Source organism: Cottoperca gobio, chromosome 16, assembly GCF_900634415.1.
Source record: "Cottoperca gobio chromosome 16, fCotGob3.1, whole genome shotgun sequence".
NCBI lineage: Eukaryota > Metazoa > Chordata > Actinopteri > Perciformes > Bovichtidae > Cottoperca > Cottoperca gobio.
This window is the reverse complement of record NC_041370.1, coordinates 18133642-18153483: the sequence shown is the minus strand read 5'-3', so window position 1 is coordinate 18153483 and position 19842 is coordinate 18133642. Positions and strand designations below refer to the sequence as shown.

The 19842-nt window shown below is 40.5% G+C and overlaps 1 protein-coding gene across 1 annotated transcript in view; it reads right to left on the bottom strand.

The window, feature by feature from the left end:
* The window catches only part of trak1a (trafficking protein, kinesin binding 1a), a 38108-nt gene extending 27527 nt beyond the window's left edge, over window positions 1-10581 (bottom strand). Inside the window, 2 exon segments of the mRNA XM_029450962.1 lie at window positions 1881-2075; window positions 10371-10581. The gene's annotated coding sequence lies outside the window, so the exon portion shown is untranslated.
* Window positions 10582-19842: the final 9261 nt, after the last annotated feature.

Genomic DNA, 19842 nt, shown 5'->3' with positions numbered 1-19842 from the left:
TACATATACATTCAAAATACATGGTTGGAGAAATAACCATAATGTTAAAATCTTTTGATTTGGGAATCAACTTGAGACCTCTTTCACGACCACACTCTTTCCGGACGTCTCTTTTTTTGGTAGTGATAAATTATAGTTAAAAAACTAAAATGGAAATGAATTTACTTTTATTTATATAATCTTTTAAACCAGACAATATTGTTTCAGAATATATATATATATATATATATATATATATATATATATATATATATATATATATATATATATATATATATATATATATATATATATATATATATATATATATATATATATATATATATATATATATATATATATATATATATATATATAAAAATCCCATGACCATTTTTAAAAGGGTAAATTTGCAGTTGCTACACCAAAAATATTATCCATATAAATACGGATGTTATCTGGTGGTTATTACTGACCACCAGCAACATTATATCTAGGATGGCTATGGGAACATTTATCAATGAGATGACCCATCTCCTCATGAGTCATGTGGGTGTGATGTCATCACAACATGAAGCTGCTCTCTATTGGTCAGTTGCCTCTGTGTCACCATCTCCTCAAACATGTACTCCTCATGCAGCAGGTTACATACTTAAATAAATCAATAACCACCTCGGTGCTTTAACAGTGTGCACCCTGTTAATTCATAATAATGTTACACAACAGGAGCTCTAGGTAAAGATGAATGTTAGAAAGGACAAGTTTAACATGGTTACTATGTATTGACTATTATATACATACTATGTATGAGAAAATATTCCTAGACTTCAACACAGCTTTGCGATCAGGATGAAACCAATATGACCTCTTCCTCCTTATTCATGGCCCTGAGGGTTTCGATACCCGGCCATCTGTTTGAGGCGATAATGAGAAGCATGCCTCCAGGATGAAACTCATATGTGGAGAATACAGTTCATAATAAAGCACAAATGCAATGTTTACTATTTTGCAAAACCACCCCTGCAGAATGTCTCGTACTGCTTCTTATGTAACATGACCTTGTCATGACCTGTAGCCTGGCTGGCTATGATAAATGTCAAGGCCAAAGTGACAGTGTCAACATGGGGCAACAAGGTGAAGTTACACTTCTCCGCTAAGTCTATTTATAAAGACGCGTGAACTGTTTTTAGACACCATTTCTTTTTATTTAACCCCGAGTCACTTCTCAAGTAGACGTGAATTAGAACTGAATTATTGATGGTGAAAAAACCCACTTTAAGTTACCTTGGTTTGTTGGGTGCACATGTTTTTATTAGAAATTGTGTGCGTTTGCTTCCAATTGTGTGCAAGTGGGTGTGTGTGGTTTACAGCTGGCGATGCCGTCAACCACAAGGCAGCTCTTAGTTTGATAAGACGAGAGTGGACACGTGCATTAATACATAACGGAGGGCTGAGTGCAAGAGAAAGCAAAACATTAACCAGCAGAGAGAGAGCGATGCATCATGTGTGTTTGTTGTGGCAACCATGGTCAGCTGTCGCGCCAACCCTGATGGGCAGATGGCCATCTCGCTCGCTCAAGGTCAGAACAAATCTTAAATCTCTCACCTCTCAAACTTAAATCCTCATTGTCACACAGTTTCCTGAAGGTTAAACCTATAAATCTGTCTGTAGTTTTTGAAGTTAAGAGTATTAATGTTGAAATTTCTGGAACATCTCAGGAAATATTAACATAAGTCGTCTTTGTCTGATGCGAAATCACAAGACGCTTACAGATTTTGGGTGTGGACAGAGTGGGTTACTAGAAAACCTAATTCTTACTACAACAATCATCCTTAGAAGAAGTTGGACACTGTATTGTTTTCACTAAATCCTCTAAAATCCACAGTGTGTGATGAACTTACAGAAGTATTTGAGAGTCTCCTCGATCTGTTCAGTGGTCAGGTTGAGGGCAGAGTTGGAGTCCACCAGTGGCGTGTGCAGCCAATCATCTTGTTCGTAGCCGAAGACGGTGTCGGCCCTCAGCTTGTAGACGGGCAGCTGTTCCTCCAATAAGCTGATAATCTCGAGCTCCGGCAAATCAGTACTGTTACACACATCTGCACACAGAGAAAGACAAACAGTGTACAGTATTTTCTCTTTTCTTTCACAATACCCTTCATTAAAATTTGAAAAAACTATTGGCTGTAGTCAACGATGATATCGTCTTCAGCAGGGATAACGATAGAAGTGCTAAAATGTCATCTCTGGGTATTTGTAACAAATCACTCTCCTCATTTATAATCCATTTTAAACAAGACAGTTCATCAGTCCATTAGAGCTGAAAGTAAAGGGTGCCCTCTAGCGGTACAGTGAGGAACTACCCCACCACTCCTGGCCTCTGTGCAGCACTCAGAAATGGAGACCAACTGAAGGTCAGGTTCAATTTGTTGAGTAAAATCAATCAAATGCCTTCTTTGATTTGGGCTGTTCAGTGCACCCCTTTGATTGTGTTAGATTGCAACAAATGAAAATAGAACCCTATGTGTTGCATACTGGCTGCAATAATGCAATCTCAGCACATTATTATTTAGACCCATTTTCCTCAAAAGTCAGTACAGAGTAAACGTGCAATTTCTAGTGATCAAACAAACTGCTGCTACTTTCATTTACTCCATAAAAGGGTTAAATAATAACATGTTTTGCAGCCATTTATACATCACAAGAAGTCATCTTTAACATGGCAGTAAACCGCTCTACACACTCTTAACTAAGTCAACAGCAGCCTCCTACTGAAACCACGGAGTCGACCAGAGAGCCACATTTGTGTGCTGCTGTTGAAAACTGAATAATCTTACCTAAGCTTTCAGCTATGTGCCTCTCTGTTCACACATCAGTCTAGTGTGCCATTAAAAGGGGCATCCATCTAGGACTCTTAGAACACACAGGCTCTCTCTGTTCACACATAGATTTGAGGTTTTAGTCGCTTCTTCCACAGAAATGTAGACGTGACAAGCTCTTGGATACACAGAATTAGCAAAGGCATTGAATGAGAATTAACATACAATAAAAAATAATGTCCTTTGTTTCTCTGTCTCCCTCTATTTCTGTCTCTCTCCTCTGCCGTCTGTCTCTCTAACAATGCTGTCTCACAGTTTTCCAATCCAGACTGAATGACTGACTGTGCTGAAAAAGGCAACACACACACACACACACACACACACACACACACACACACACACACACACACTTCCTACAAATGTCATCCATTAGAAAAAGGACATTTTACCATTAATCAAACATTTTACTAATATGTGCCATCTTAGAATGGAGTGATGATTCTCAGAAAAGATTCATATCGTCTTTGGCTAATCTTACATTTGGTTTAAATCTTCTGGACGTGATCACTCTTTTTACTAGACAAAATAAACTAAGTTTAAACCTTTAACTTTGTGCCTTTAACTTTTATTTGTGTTGCATTGCATCTTCATGCATTTGATCTTTTTGGCTCTATTGAATCGGGGGTGTATAACATTACATTACAGGTCATTTAGCAGACGCTCTTAACCAGAGCCACTTACATTGAACTAACTACAGGGACAGTCTCCCTGGAGTAACTCAGGGTTAAGTATCTTGCTCAGGGGTACAATGGTGACAGCCCTGGTATTGAACTCCCAACCTTCTAGTGTTTTGTTTGGAAGGCGTATCACCAGACCACCATATAACACTACTAAAGTGTTAAAAACTACTCTTTCATGATTTAACTTGATGATAAAATTATGTAGCACCAAACTTTTAAACTGGCTTAAAATTAAGAAAGATTCAATTTAAACGTCTTTTCTTTAAACCTAGATTAAATACAAATCTTTAGCACCAAAACGTTAACAACTCAATTTAAAATGTAATCCAGTATTAACTTTTAATCTACACAGGTTTGACTTTTAAGCAAACAATGTAACGTTTTCGTTAAAGATACAGACACAAGTGATTTGACCACAACCCTAAAATGACCCAAACATATTTGCACAAACCAGATCCAGATGTTCGCCGGTCAGAATCCCAAAGCACTTCAGCTAATGAAGATAAATATAGAGCAAACCCTTCCCTGCTGTGTGTGCTGACAAAAGGTCAATGGAAACAGCAAAATATTTGTGTGTGTGTGTGTGTGTGTGTGTGTGTTGTATTTAGCAGAACAAATCAAAAGACGCACCTTGTATGATTGTGTTTACTTATCTAGTTTTAACTTAGTTGAAGATACATTTTTTAGTTATCAAATAGAAACTTTAACGCTAAATAGGTTACAAATAGTGTAATAAATTCATTCAGGACTGTTCAAAGTACAAATTAAACAAACAGTGTTGTTGTGTTCTGCTTAGAGACAATGAACCGTATCACATGATATCACAACGCACATCGCAAGGACTTCTTTACATCTAGCAGGAGAGTGGTAACATTATTTACTTGTTTACTAAATCAAGGAGCAACTTGTTAAAACAAATCTAAGTTTTAACTTTACAAAACTTTTCAATTTAGATTTGGGATCAATAAACAAAGCTGATATATGACCAGGAGAAGTTCAATATTCTTGTAATTATAGACTGCTGGCTCAAAGAACACAACCTGCAGGGTCATGGCAACATTAGCAGCAGCTAGAAGCCACCAGAGAAAGAAAGTTCAAGTGTAAGAATAGGCCACTGTCAATATGAGCAATAAACACACATGTCAACATGTGCAGAGGACACAGAGTGAGAAAGGCAGAAAGACTGAGACAAGTGCTAAAATCAAGATCAGGTCATTCTGTCACAGTAGAAACACGCTGAGAATAATTACACAGATCCAAAAACACACCGAATTTGGTCAAACTACAGCAAAGCAATAAACAATTAAGATCAAGCAGAAGTGCCCGTGTTAAAAATGAACTTGCCTAACCAAACAGTTGACCCACACAAGTACCAACACTGCACGTATAGCATCACTGGACTGAGACCCAACACTCGGTAAGAGAATAATGGTGTATGAAAGCACGTGGACTGGATTCATGTTGTTAAAATGTTGCTAAACAGAAAAGGACAAGTTTGAATCCTAGTGCAACGCCTCTTTTGTCCAACATGGCTGCCTCCTGTAAACTATTACAGTACAGTAGTGCTACTTGTGGTCAAGACATACAGAGACAAGTTGACCTTTCTAAAATACATTCATTGTAAACTTTTGAAAAACTATTCCATAAACTTACAATGTAAGGTTTAAAGTTTTATATTCCTTCAGATGTTTAAGAACTGACATAAGCTTGAAAATACAGTGAACTTTTAAAGGCAAATCCCTGAGGCTCCGCTAACTATACAAGTCCAAACAGCTGATTCACAGACAGCAAGGCAAACAACCAAAGAGAAGAGATAGAGAGATTAGGCAGACAAAACTTGACTATAGACCAGCTGAAACTGGCAGAAACCCACGCTGTGCAGTGTACTTACTCATGGTGCCTGAAGCCCGACAACCACCAACTCCACTGCCCCCCAATCACATTTTCCACTGGACCGGGGGAGGGCAAGGTCGTAAGAAATAACACGGAGAGGAGAGAGAGAGCGTTGGGAGGGACACAGGAAGAACAAGAGAGAGGGTGCTAAAAGTTTTAGAGGACGGCACTGGGTGGAAGAGACTGCAAGAGAAAGACAGGAAAAGAGGGAGGGAGGGAGGAGTGAAGAGGAGAGACCCGAGCCAAACTGGTTCGTCATGCCTGACATGCCAATGACGATATCCACATGGACCGCCCCGCGGCTCGCTCTACCCCTCTTTCTCTCTCTCTCTCTCTCTCTCTCTCTCTCTGACAGCCAGCAAACAAAGATGGACTCTTCCGTAACATCAGGCCTGAAGCTGTTCCTACAACTGTTTATCTATCTTCCCCCGACTCTATTCAAAACTCTTACATGGAGAGACACAGACCTGATGAAAGAAACGATGAAGTAGAGAATAGCAAGTGTAAAGACATTTATTTTACTGCCAGAGCAGCAGGTCATGTAACAGATTCAGCCCAGTTAAAGCCGTAATCATGTCCTGTACAACACAGGCAGAGCTGCAGAAGAACTGCCAGAAAACCCACTTAGTGTGTTTTTCTTTGTAATCCTACCGATCCCAGCAGGTTTGGCACTAAAAAAGCACCTGGTATCCGTAAATGTGTTCCTAAGCCGTGTTTTAAGGTCTTAGAAGCAGACCAATAGCTAAACTAATCCGTTTATAATTACTACTTACAAAACTTCCTGTTTTGACTGGTTAGGGTGTTTCACAAGTAGTTTAGACCGGAAAAAAAAAATAGGAAGGGAAGATGATTGAAAGATTTTATTTTAGAAATTAAACAAAATCCGTTTTGAGTAACTGTTCCGAATGTATGCTTGGTTTTATGCACCACCACTGGTGACTGGCAAAAACAGTCCAGAGAAACAATCTGACTGTCGAAAAGTAACTTGAATGTTGCATCACTCTCTCCTCTGAGTTATTCAGGGATTTGATCGAGTCCTGGAGGATGTTGGATCATAGTTTGGATTGTTTGCATTCAGCACTGTATTAAAAGGTTGCATGCTGTTTTCTAGATAATCCAAGTACCTTTCATGAGAAACGTCAATAAAAAGAATGGCCTGACAATAAACTACAACCAACTAACACTTAGAACCAACTTCCCCCATTGGAGCCATTCAACCAAATACTTCCACTCTGTTCTCATGGAGCTGCAGCACAACCCTGTCCAGAATTAGACTGGGGCTACAGTTGAAAGCTGCCGCCAGTCACAGAGGTTAAGTGAATGAAATACAGGAGAGTACGTCAACGTGGTCAAATATCACAGGCAGCCTACAAGCTCCATGTGTGGGAGGCTGTACGAAGGTGTTTAAATGTCACTGACCCTGTAATCTCCGAGTCCAGTATGCGTGTCGTTTTTGCTAATGTGTTAGCTTGTATAAAAATAATTACCATACAATCCAGTTTGATTGCAGTTAGATTTCCAAACATTTGCTGGGCATTCTTTTAGCGGACAAAGTTGTAATTGTCATTTTATATTCTTGTTGCAATAACGAGCGCTTGTTGTGTAAAATAAGACCGACACAAGAGCTGGAAAGGAGGCATGGACATGACAGGACATGTGGCCGTACAAGATATGTAAACATGCAACGTCACACAACAACAACAGCGCTTTCATGAGAATGAAAAAGGAGCCAGAATAACAAAGAGAGAAAACAAGCAAGGGTTGTGCACATCTTTGTCAATTCTGTTTTAGAGTAAAGTTAATCTAGCTGCATTTGTCACAAACTCCCTCTCAAAAGTATATTCAGATGCAAATGCATTAAGTAATTTCAATATTACTGTTATGCAGCGTTGCAGAATGGTTACTATACAGTCCAGCCGGTTCAGGGACAGCCCGTCTCCTTGCTGTCAGTTCTACATTGGATGATTCAGTCTTTTCCTTTACAAAAACACTGTATCCATGGCAACACTGTCAGATGTGGCATACATCTAAAAGACCAAGTTCATTCAAAATCCCACAAAACGACTACACTTCAATAAAGTTAACAACACTTATAGACGGCTGCATTAGCTAAAAGAAGATGCTTTCGCCACACAACCCAGTTTCGTGTTACCTGGCTCTGAGTCAGCTCTGTGTGTGTGTGTGTGTGTGTGTGTGTGTGTGTGCTCCTTTTGACCACTTGCATAACTTTGCCTTCGTCTCACTCAGGTTCTCCGTCCTCCCTCTGCCTGGTTGCTCCTGCTCTTTCTCTCCCTCCTCACCAAGCAATTTTCACAGTTACTCAACTCTTTACGTCACTGCTGGCTGGTAACCACGGAGAATTAACCTCACGCCCAGGAACTGCCCCGTGGCAATGAGCTGTTCTATTCAGCTCTTTGTGTCCATTCATTCTCAAGACTTGGTGAAATTATACCCGCAAACACACAAACTTTCTCTCGGCGAGGAGGTATTCAACTAGTGAGTTAGGCAGGGAGACGTGACAGACAGAGAGGGATGAGAACGAGACACAGAAGGAAATAAAGAGATGAGAAAGAAACTCAAAATGACCAGATAAAGGAAAGTTAAGTTTGTTATATTGTTCCCATCATACCAGCAGATGGCAGCATTGACCTGATTTTAAAGACGCATAACTACAGTAGATATTACCACAGCATGACACTTCATCATCTGATTTAGCTAAATAAGTGTTACACTGCTGGTTGTTGCACTAACATGTACCAATCATCATTAGTTGCAGCCCTACAATATAATACCACACAATAAACAAGCTCATACATTTCTTGCAAAATGTAACACTTGACAAAGTTTCAACAAAACTAGAAGTAATACGCTTCAAATAAGCTTTCCAGGGTACTGTACTTGAGTACACTATACAGTGTTCCTTTTACTTTGTCCACTTCCTGCTTAACTGAGCTTGGTTGAGCAGCATGCAGTAGGAAGTAGCCATTAATGCACGGATCCAGTGACCATATAAAATAGGTGCGGTCCCTCCCAGTGCAGGGACTCTACAAATATACACAATATTCAGCAATTGCTTCTCCAGAAGAAGCTCTGGCATCACTATGGTTGTGCTAAACATCAACTCAGCTTAAAGACGAGAGCTCTGGTTTCATACAATTGGTGAACTGACAACTCTAAACTGTCTATAGTTGTGAATCTACCTTTCCAGAGTGCATCCTGGCTCTTGCCCAATGTATACTGGGGTATGCTGCAGCCCTGTAGGACTATGTGATAGGATACACTGGTTTGGAAACTGATTAGATTAACAGTAGAGACAAGTTTCATGGTGAGAAACTTCATCAGGAGCTCCAGCTTTCTTCGTGGCTGTTACGGGGTGGAAGGCTTTGGTGTTCAAATAATACAAGGAACTGAGGTCATGTTAAAGGGTGGGAGGGTGTGTGCTACAGGAAACTTCTGAAAGGGCCTTTTCCCGTTGTTTGTGTGTGAGAATATACAATTGTCTCAATCACTGCTCAACTGACTCATTAGTCTGGTGCTGTACAAGTGCGTGGCAACCCTTATGGCCTTGTTGATGTGGCTTTTGGCCAGGTTGTATTAGGCTCCCTTTCCCTTCCTCTGGGCCCCATTCCTTACCGTTCCTCAGGGTCCTAAACTCCTTATTAAATAGAGGTTCAGCACTGCTAAACTTCTTTAGAAGTTTCATCACAAGAGACAAAAGACGATGTGCCGTCTCTCAGTGTAATGGCTATGCATTGAAACACTACAGTCTCTGTTGTAAAATCATGATTCTCAAAAGGTTTTTCTGTCAGCAGTGTTTGTTGCAATTCCAGGTTGGGAGAATCTAGACCGCTGCATGAAAAACAATAATCAATATAATCAATATCCAATAATCTTTTATCACGTCAGTTGTTATAGCGTCTGCCAGATACTTGGTCCAGACAAGCTCATTCAGACTGAAGAGAAAGGAGATGGGCCACGGCACAGCTAAATTGTGACCACTGGAGACGAGACATTAGTGTCACTCGGCTCCTTTGGAGAGAAGGATGAATGGAGATGAGGGGAAGAGTTGACAGAGACAGTCCACTGGGAGCTCCTCTCACATGCTGGCTTGTACACAGAGCTGAGGTCCCCTGGAGCTGCTTTACCGACAGGATGTCACATTAGAAAAGGGTCACAGAGAGGGACACTTTCTCACAGCTCCACTCTCACTATTTGTCTCAGCCTACAATGTTCCTCCCAGCTTATTCCAAAACCATTACAGATTGTGGGCTGTTATTACTGTATACTTTTTAAAAGGAATACTTCACCCACAAAATTACAATTTGTATATAAATTACTCCCTGTGTGTTACCTTAAAATATTGAAGAAAACATTTCTTGCAGGCCTCCACTGTGAACGAATAATAAAAAAACGGAGAAAAGTCTTGATGAATTGAAGTAAATGGGGTTTATACTTTGGGTCGTCCGAACTTACGCGGACGAGTAGCGTACGAGTTTTAAACAGTAAGGTTTTAGCCTAAATGCATGTGTTTGGGAAGTAGTGAGCATACAACTGGATAAATGAGACTTGGACTATACTGCACGAGTTGTGTGAGAGTTTGTAAAAAGTTTTGCCGTCCCAATTTACTTCAATTCATCTAGACTTTTCATTCAACATGGAGACACATGAGAAAACAAAGTTTTCTTCAAGAATTCAAGGTAACACAGGGTAAGTAATTGATATACAAATTGTAATTTTGTGGGTGAATTATTCTTTTAATTTGGTTGAACTTCTACATAATTTCTGTATTGAGTCAAACAATGCAACCAGATGGATGTTTAAAAGGAGAGCATTTTTGAAAGCTGAATTATATTTGTATTCATCTAGAGTTGATTCAACATTGCCAAATGGATTCCAGTAAGATATGTCTACCGATGATTAAAACGTATGCATGATACATTACCAGTAATGGTCTCTGCATCTCTGTAGGAGGCTGTAAACTCCTGGAGTGCAGCCGGCCGACTTGCATCACTGACATAGTCCTCCTCTTCCTGCTCGTCGCTGGCCAATCGGAGCCCTGGGTCGTGGAGCCACACTGTGTGCTCTGAAGACGGTTTAGGGGGCGGGGTAGAGGAGCAGGCGTGGGGAGGAGACGTCTTCCGGTCCAGCTTGGCGCTGAGAGGTTACCGATTTAAAACTCGACCAGCCATGGACAAAACTTGGACTTGCCAAAAGATTAATGGGACAAAACCAAATTACATTTGTCTCAAGTGCTTTACTGGACTGGAGTGGACAAAGCCGGTCGGGATGTCTCAAGCATGGGACAGTTGGGAGTCGGAGAACCGGAAGCAGAACCACACACACACTTGGATGTACAGAGGTTATTCACTGCATACCTGAAAGAGAAAGAGGGGAGAGACGGCAAAAATTAGGAGAATAATTCATTTGAATACTTTTTTTTAAATTACAAGTTAGATGCAAAAAGATGCATATAAAAAAAAAATACAGCAAGATTCCAAATAAAATAATAAAAATATCATATCATAAGCTTGGGTTAACACTCATTACTTTAATATGTGCAAACATGTTCCTATGTATATCTAATAACAGAACAGATACAGGATGTATTTGAAACAACTCTTTTTCTCTCAATCACTTGGGCGGGCAGTAGTATTTATAGACATGGTGCCACACTCATCTGGTTCATTAACAGAGCGCATGCTAAAGCGTTGATAATTATAGACATGACTATGTTAACAGTTCATTAGGTTTATAATCCAATACAACAGCCCTGTAATAAATCATCCTATTCAATATAACTGTAACACCATACACCACCACTAACTTTGGCCTCAAAATGACCACAGAATTTAATCAACACCTCTCTCACACATTGACAACCAAAGCTCAACATATCACCTTCAAAGATTATTATTGGATGTTTTTGTATTGTTAAGATGTTAGGTGCCGCTAATAAACTAATAACTTTATGCTATTCCCTTTGAGGGTGCAATAAAAAAAAATCTAGTGAACATAGCCACCTAAAACACCTGAGCATCATAAACATAGTTAAATACAACCTGAGGCGTTAACCCTTTCTTTCCGTTTTTATTCCCATTAATTCCACATAAACTCCTGTTATTGGAAATTTCCTCCTTGAATATTCAAAGAATTTTACAACCCTAGTGAGTGGCTGGTTCTCTGCTTGATTATATGTGAGGACACTATAATAACACAACTCTCTTCATATAAGTGAGTCTCAGCTATGTAATGTAAGATGGAGCCACGGACGGCTGCCTCGGTGTGTTGGTGCGCATTGGTTTGTCTTGTTTTGTTCGTTAACTCCATTTTTTGCGATACCCTGAGCTCTTTCACTCAAGAAGAGCTCATGAACATCAGAGGAACAACTCCAGTGGATTTATTTCCCACGTTTCTCTGTTCAGTCGTATTATTGGACATTGTAGTCAAAGGTGCGCTCACCTTTGCTCATGCAGTTAAACGCCGGAGGAGGGAAAAATGTGCTGGAGTGCTTGTGCGTCTCCGCACCCCACTAGCAGGCATATTTCTCTCCAACGTGCGTTCACTGTGCAACAAACTGGACGAACGTCAGCTACTTGTGGCGAAACACAGAGGCTTTTCTTTATCCTCCGCTTTGTGTTTCACGGAGACGTGGCTGTGCAAAACGATCCCGGAGGCTGGGCTGAAGCTAGCAGGCTTCCAACTCTTCAGAGCGGATCGTAACACAGAACTCTGTTAAAGCTAAGGGTGGGGGAATTTGTTTTTACATCAACAGTGGCTGGTGCAACGATGTGATAGTGATCCTACAGTACTGTTCTCCTGTTCTGGAACTATTTTTCATCAACTGCAAACCCTTCTACTCCCCCCGTGAGTTCGCTTCAGTCATTCTGGTCGGTGTTTACATTCCACCGCAGGCCAACGTGCAGGATGCACAGCGCGTGCTCGCCGATCAGATCCTCTATGTGGAGCGGACATACCCGGACTCCTTAGTTATTGTCCTCTGTGACTTTAACAAAGGAAAACTCAACCACGAACCCCCCAAATACAGTTTGTTAAATGCCCGACCAGAGAGGGGAATATTTTGGATCACTGTTACACCACAATCAGAGGTGCTTATCATGCCGTCCCCCGTGCTGCACTTGGTCACTCTGACCACGTCATGGTCCACCTGATTCCTGCATACAGGCAGAAACTAAAGCTCTGTAAACCTGTTGTGAGGACATCAAAGAAGTGGACCAGTGAGGCTGTGGGGGATCTTCAGGCATGTTTGGACTGCATTGACTGGGCTGTTTTTAGGTCTGCTACCAACAGTCTGGATGAGTACACAGAGGCTGTGACGTCATACATCAGCTTCTGTGAGGACAGCTGTGTTCCATCACGCACCAGGGTGAGTTACAACAATGACAAACCCCGGTTCACAGCCAAACTCAGGCAGTTACAGTTGGAATATGAGGACGTATTCAAGAGTGGGGACAACAAAAGGTTTATAGAGTCAAAATACAAGTTCAGCAAGGCAGTGAGAGAAGCTAAACAACAGTCGTCTGAGAAACTACAACAGCAGTTCTCAGCCAATGACTCTACCACTGTCTGGAGAGGGCTAAGGCAGATCACGATAAGCCTAGAGCCCCCTACTCCATGAGTGACTCGCGCCTCGCCAATGAACTGAATGAGTTCTACTGTCGCTTTGAAAGACAATGGGACAGACCTGACACCATCCCACGCGACACTCTTCATCAACTCCAGCCCAGGAGCTCCACCTCAGCAGAGGCCTTAGCCTCCCCATTACTGCCCACCTTAGCGACCCCCTCCCCCTACTTCCACCTCTCTCCATTCTTGAGAGGGACGTCAACACCCTATTCAAGAGGCAGAACCCCCGCAAAGCAGCCGGACCTGACTGTCTCTCTTCCACTTTGAAGCACTGTGCTGATCAACTGTCTCCAGTGTTCACATACATTTTTAACACCTCACTGGAGACATGCCACGTGCCAGCATGCTTCAAGGCCTAATGTATTATTATTATTATTATTAGTATTATTATTATCATACTCCAGTATGTGGGAACCTTTGCACATCCCTCTGACTATTTTGCACATTTCTGCTACGACCACTATTGCACAGCTCCTCCACTCTAAGACATACTGTACATATTTTTCATTACATTCTTTTTCCTATATTTATATTTCTTGTACACAATTTCAAAAAGTGTTAAAATTCTGAATTTGCTCTTATTTTTTTATTTCTCCTACTGTGTTTATGTTTGCACCATTACACACCAAAGCAAATTCCTTGTATGTGAAAACCTGCTTGGTAATAAACCAAATTCTGAAAAGAACAACTAATAAGCAAATGCGATGAGCTACCGTGTCAATGATACAAAAAACCTGATGGCTGACAAGTTAAAAGGCGGACAAAAGTACAACACAATCACGTGGCTAAGTTGCTATTAATCACACACACGCACACACACACACACACACACACACACACAGTACTCATCTACTCTTGTTTTTCTTTTCCTACCCCAGCCTTCTCTTAGACAAATTGAGTCAGATTTTGGTGCCTTATGGGAAGTCAAATTTAGGTCACACGGTTTCCATTATTTATAAGTGAAGGACATCCAAACACTGTTGCTAATGACAACAAGCCATACAGTCACTGCAAAAAATATGACAATGACATGTTTCTTCCAAAGGTCAGCAGTCTTTCTGAGGACTGAAACAAAAGTCGATACAGGGCTGGAAAAGTTGGAAACAAGATTTTTAGGGATTTGAATCTACTCTACTGTAAATGAAACACCCCAACCCCTATTTCAGAATCACAGGAGGTTTGTCATGAAGAGGAAAAGCCTTTGCAGCTCTTTACAACAGAACCACTTCAAAGCCAGTGCCCTGAATGAATTATGTTATTATAATAGCAGCAATGTTGACCAAACAATGCTGTATTATTTCCAAGTTAAAGTTCAGCAGTACTAGGATCAGCAGTACCAGCATCTAATATGTTATGGCCACAACAGTCCCACCCTGCACTGTCCTCCAGCAGGGCTCACAATCATAGGGTTGGTTGAGTTTAGAGGAAGTGGAAGATTGCTGTGGGCTGACAGAGCCGGTGCTCCAGAACAACAGTAACTGCAATTTCTTTCTTGGGGACAAGGTGTCGTTTTCCACTTTCTTTATATTTATTAATTTTCTTGAAATTCAAAATCAAAACGTTGCAGTTTTTGCAGCGTTGGTTTAGTGAATGTTTGTGTTTTTAATGTTTTACATGCAATGACATTTGTCTAGCCATTCAATTTGTTTTTGGTCCTTAGTCCAAACAAACAGTCACATGTTGTGTTCCTGAACTGGGATAGGGCATGAAGATATACACACATCACCACATCCAAACACAGACTACATTTAGCAGGTGATGTTAGGCGTACGAAGAGCCACTTGCAACCACAGGAGCTGAGTTCACACAACAAGAATATGAGTCTAAGGGTACAGTAACTTCACCTTTATTTTACTTTTTGGCTCTTTTGTTATAGTTTTTGTTAGATTTATTTGATGAATATCTTTGTCCAAGTACATAAGTATATCAAATCATTAGGAAAGTAATCGCTAGTTAGTCCCAATTTGTCTTAATAACCCCCCAAAAATACTGTCCCTTAGTTTAAATGCAACGCGTAGCCTACTTATTCTTAGTCCAGTATGGAGAAGACTATCAAACAGTGATGCATTTCTCAATGCATTCTGTTAATCAGTTACTCCCGACTGTGCTTTCAACTGCAACAATAAGAACATTACAACACAGACCACAGACATTCATTCTCACCTCCTAAAGGAAAGACGGTGCTGCACCACCCAAACCTCTGAGTAACAGCTCTAAAAACTTGTTCCATCCACAGCTAACATCAGCCCTAAGAAGACTGAGTCAAGCCCAGCTCAAGGTGTTGGTGTTGCAACTTGATCTCCTTATGACCTTGGCTTTCAGATCATAAGCTCTCATCATCTCTTAAACTGTTGACATGCACAAACAACACACACCAAGCACCTAAAACAGGCCAGCATACATGTCCACGTGTTTTCAAACACTGCAATGAATTTTGAAAGTGTTTCCAGGATCATAAGGCCATGAAACATAACTCATTTCATATCATCACACAAAAAAATTATGCTTTAATTTCAAAATGTTATGCAATGTCACATCCACAAATATGCAAATAAATGCATACAAAAACAAACAACTGCAAGAAAATAACCTGGTTTAAACTACACAGAAATATGTGAAGTCATTTTGATGTTGCATACTACTGTATATTTTATATCTAACTAACCATCTAGTAATCACTCTGGTTAAGAATACTTTTCCAATTAGTCCACTGTCGATTAATCCACAAATATTAGTTGTAGTAGTTATGCTGACGTAGCAGAGCAGTACAGGACAGCAAAATTATGTTTCATCTTATTAGTTAGCCTGTGAGCTAACTGTTTGTAGCCAGTTTGCCCAAAAGTGTTAAAACATTAGTCTGCTGCTGGGTGCTATGGCAGTCAATACATCAATTCACAAAACTGTGCCTCTGTAGCACTTTTTAGCAACCGAGTAATGAGGTTTGTCCTGGCTAGAGGGGATTTCCTTACTTTCAATAGCTGATCATTTAGAGTAGTGCTGTTCAATACACATGTGGCCTCCTGGATAATGGAATATTAAGGACATGCTGCTGGACAACCGTTTCCTGTAGTCATCCCTGTAAACAGGGGAGCCACAGGCTGTGACTGACGGGCTATAAGCTGGAGCTCTAACACAGGAAACACCATAAACGACTTCCTCTTAATGTAATTTGTAATGAAACACTCACTTCAGGAAACTTGAAATGTTTGTTTCTGCTCTAAGAAATAGGTCAGAGCCTCAGTGACCGATGGGTGACGGGCTTCATATTCCCGCTCAGTCATTAGAAATATATGTCAGCTGTAAACATGTAAAAACAGCCTCCATAACGTCACCATGGTGAGAACACCAACATATAAAAACCTCCTGCCATAAAACAGTTATTAAAGGCTGACAGATCAGGAGAGTAAACATTGGTTGCTACTGATAACTGCAATGTCAACATTATCCTGTGTACAGAAACCGCATAAATCACACAGTATAAACGCACAGCGGTTCAGGTACCGTTTAATAAAATGTGTACACGTTTTTATTTTCAGCCTAAACCTAGTGGGTCACGACAAACAGACCTGATGGGTTCAGCCTAGGCTCACATTTCTCTTTAACTCCCTCTAGCTCGATTGGGTCGAGTTTCATTTCACCCCCCATTCTTTTCTCTGTAATCGGACTATGTGAAAGCCCCTTAGGCATGCCAGCACCTTCTGTCAGCTACAGTAGCTTCAACATAATAATCGCAAAATACGAATGAAAATGTATTCTATTTGCAGTATATGATAGTATGATTGCATGAAAACCATTCAGCATCAGTTTTAAAATATAACTTGCCGTTAACTAAGCTTTTTTTAATTATCTTAAAACTGAATAGAAATGCCAACTTCCAACTAAATGTTTGAGTGAGGCAGTAATTGAAGTTCAGTCCTTCCTGTCATCCACTTTATGATCAATGGATCGATCAATACTCCTCTGTTTGACCAGACATACAAGCAATACAATCAGTTTTTTTACTCAGGATCAAAAGTAAGATTTATCAGAGATGAAACTCACAAAAGAAATTGGTATTACAGAGCTGATAAAAGCTGATATAAAAACATTGCCGTGGCAGAAACGTGGTTGCTTGGTGGTTGCTTGGTGGTGGTTGTAATGTCATGCATCATGATCACTTGGCCTGGCTTCATACATTCATGAGAACCTACCTCGCGCTCATTGACATGGTTCTGACATTAACCGTCAACAGTATTCACTTTTTCCTAACACATAAAATAGTCTTCCAGAGAGCCATTTGACACAAACACACTCTTTACAACTCAAATCTAGAGTAAAGGCTAACTTGTCAGAGACTGGCAGCAGTGATGACTTTTTTGCTTATATTTAAATATAACACAGATCTAATGCTATTGCAAGGTCGGCATGTTATTGAGTTTTTGATTAATACTTATGCTGTGAAAACAAACACACTTGTCATCTGCAAAACTGATAGAGCTTGTTAGTGCTTGTGTTGTATTATTATTTATAGAGTGTTAGGTTTACTATTTTCTGGTTACAACAGTCTATGGCAGGGGCCGATGACACAATATGGCTCGCAGACAATTTTGAGCTGACATTTTTATAAATCAAGTAATAAATAATTATACTGTGTCATTTTAAAGTAAAACCTTTAGCAGCGGATTATTATTCTTTTTTTTAGTTCTGCCCTCTCCTTTTCTCCGCCCCGTTTCTGACTGTGGGTGTGTTCGCACATGTGTGTGTGTCGGCAGTGAAGCCCCTCCTTTCGCGAAACCGAGCAGAGGAGAAACTGCGCAAAGCAAGCAGCCAGGGGTGTCAAACTCAATCACAGAGAGGGCCAACATTAAAAACTGGGACTACGTCGAGGGCCAAACACGGTCCACATTTATTGAACAGGATACACATATTGGATAAGTGCAAAAAGATATGGAACATATTTAAATCGACTGCAAACGGATTGCTGAGCAGTTCAATTAAAATTTCTGAGCTGCAAAGTTGGCAAATACAGTTTATCAGCAGAATGTGCTGTCGGGAACAACAGCGGTGGACATGGTTTGTCAGTGTTTGGAAACACGTAGTGACCAAAGTTTCCTGCTGCATCAGAGTCTCCCACAGGCAGCTCGGCTTGGAAAGCTCTCACTGCATCATACATGTCTGTGATCACACGGCCCTGAAGCTGGAGATTTAACAGTGAGATGCTTCGTTATGTCGCACAAACAGTCCAGCTCACATCGTCCCAGAGATCTGTGGTGCGTTTCCCTTTGCTTTCCAAAAACTGGCAGATTTCCTCACGCATCTAGAAGAATCTATTCAGCACTTTCCCTCGACTCAGCCATCGCACCGAAATGTTAAGAAAAGACTTAAATTGACTCTTATAAAGTTTCCTGTCTGTGATAAGGTGCTTTATTACATGTTCCATCTCCAGAGCTTTACAACACAGCGCTTTCTGGTGTATGATGCAGTGATACACCGTCAGCTGCATCTTCTCCCGCATCCGCTCTTTTCATCACATCGCTGGCGCTCCATCTGTCGTCAGTCCCGGGACAGTTTCATTTTTCACACATTTAGATACTTCCTCAAATATGTATTTTCCCGTGGTTGTGCCATGCATTGATTTAATTACCAAAACCGACATGCCAGTTATGATAGACATGTCACTGATTCTTGAGAATTTGGATAAAACATGTCCCACTAAGAAAAGTGCTAATTCCGTTGAAAAGCAATAATATTTTCTCATTTAAAATAATCAGGGTTGATCATCTGAGGGTCTTTTGCAGAAATGTAAAAAAATGTCATATGTTTGTCTTTAATTTTATAAATTATATGATTATATGATAGCCCAATACCCAGAAAATCAGTTGTCCCCAGACAAGAGATTGTCATTTCAATTCGATAAATTGTGAACAACTCATTCAAAATTTTATCCAAATTCTCAAGAATCGGTGATATGATAATTACTCGCGGGCCGGATAGAATTGTACCGCGGGGGGTCTTGAGTTTGACACCCGTGGTTTAGACAAAAGAAACAGGCATCTAAGAGAAAATCCCTAGGATGCCCATTCCCTGCATCATACATACTCCTCCATCTCACTCTGAACACTATCACATGGCAACAAGTTCTTTGTTTTCCTATAGATTAAAAATCTAGCAAGCTTTGTCAGACAAAAGAGATCTGATACCATGACTAGCAGACACACACACGGTCTCATTTCAAGTGTTTTTACAGGAAGGAGACAAAGAGGAAGACAAAGAGAGAAGTTAAGGTGAAATGACAAGAAGGAAGCTGCTAGTGGATTTTAAAATCCAACAAGTCACATGATCAGTCAAAGGAAGTTGAGACATCCTTTCCGAAATCCTATAAATCCCTTCCATGTAATGTCTGGACACCTCCTGTCGTACTGTGTTCTTTAAGAGCAAAGTTAAATGAAAAGGGCTGATGGAAATTTATGTTTACTTTATGTGTGTGACGGCACAGCCCGTTTGAAAGCTTTGTTGAAAAGAATGTGCACTGCTTTCATATCACACTGCTTTTATGTAAGAAAGACAGAGAGGCAGATTTTTTACAGTTATTATTCTATAAGACAACAGGAAGACAGAGCGAAAAGCCAAAAAAAATAGAGCATACACACTCTTTATATGCACAGCAGAGGAGTCTTGCTAAAACTCTCCTTCAGCCCAGCCTAGGTCTGACACAGACATGCACTTCAGCATGATTCACTATAACGTCCAGTCCATATGCAGCTGCATCACTTTGGCTCAGTTCAGTGAAC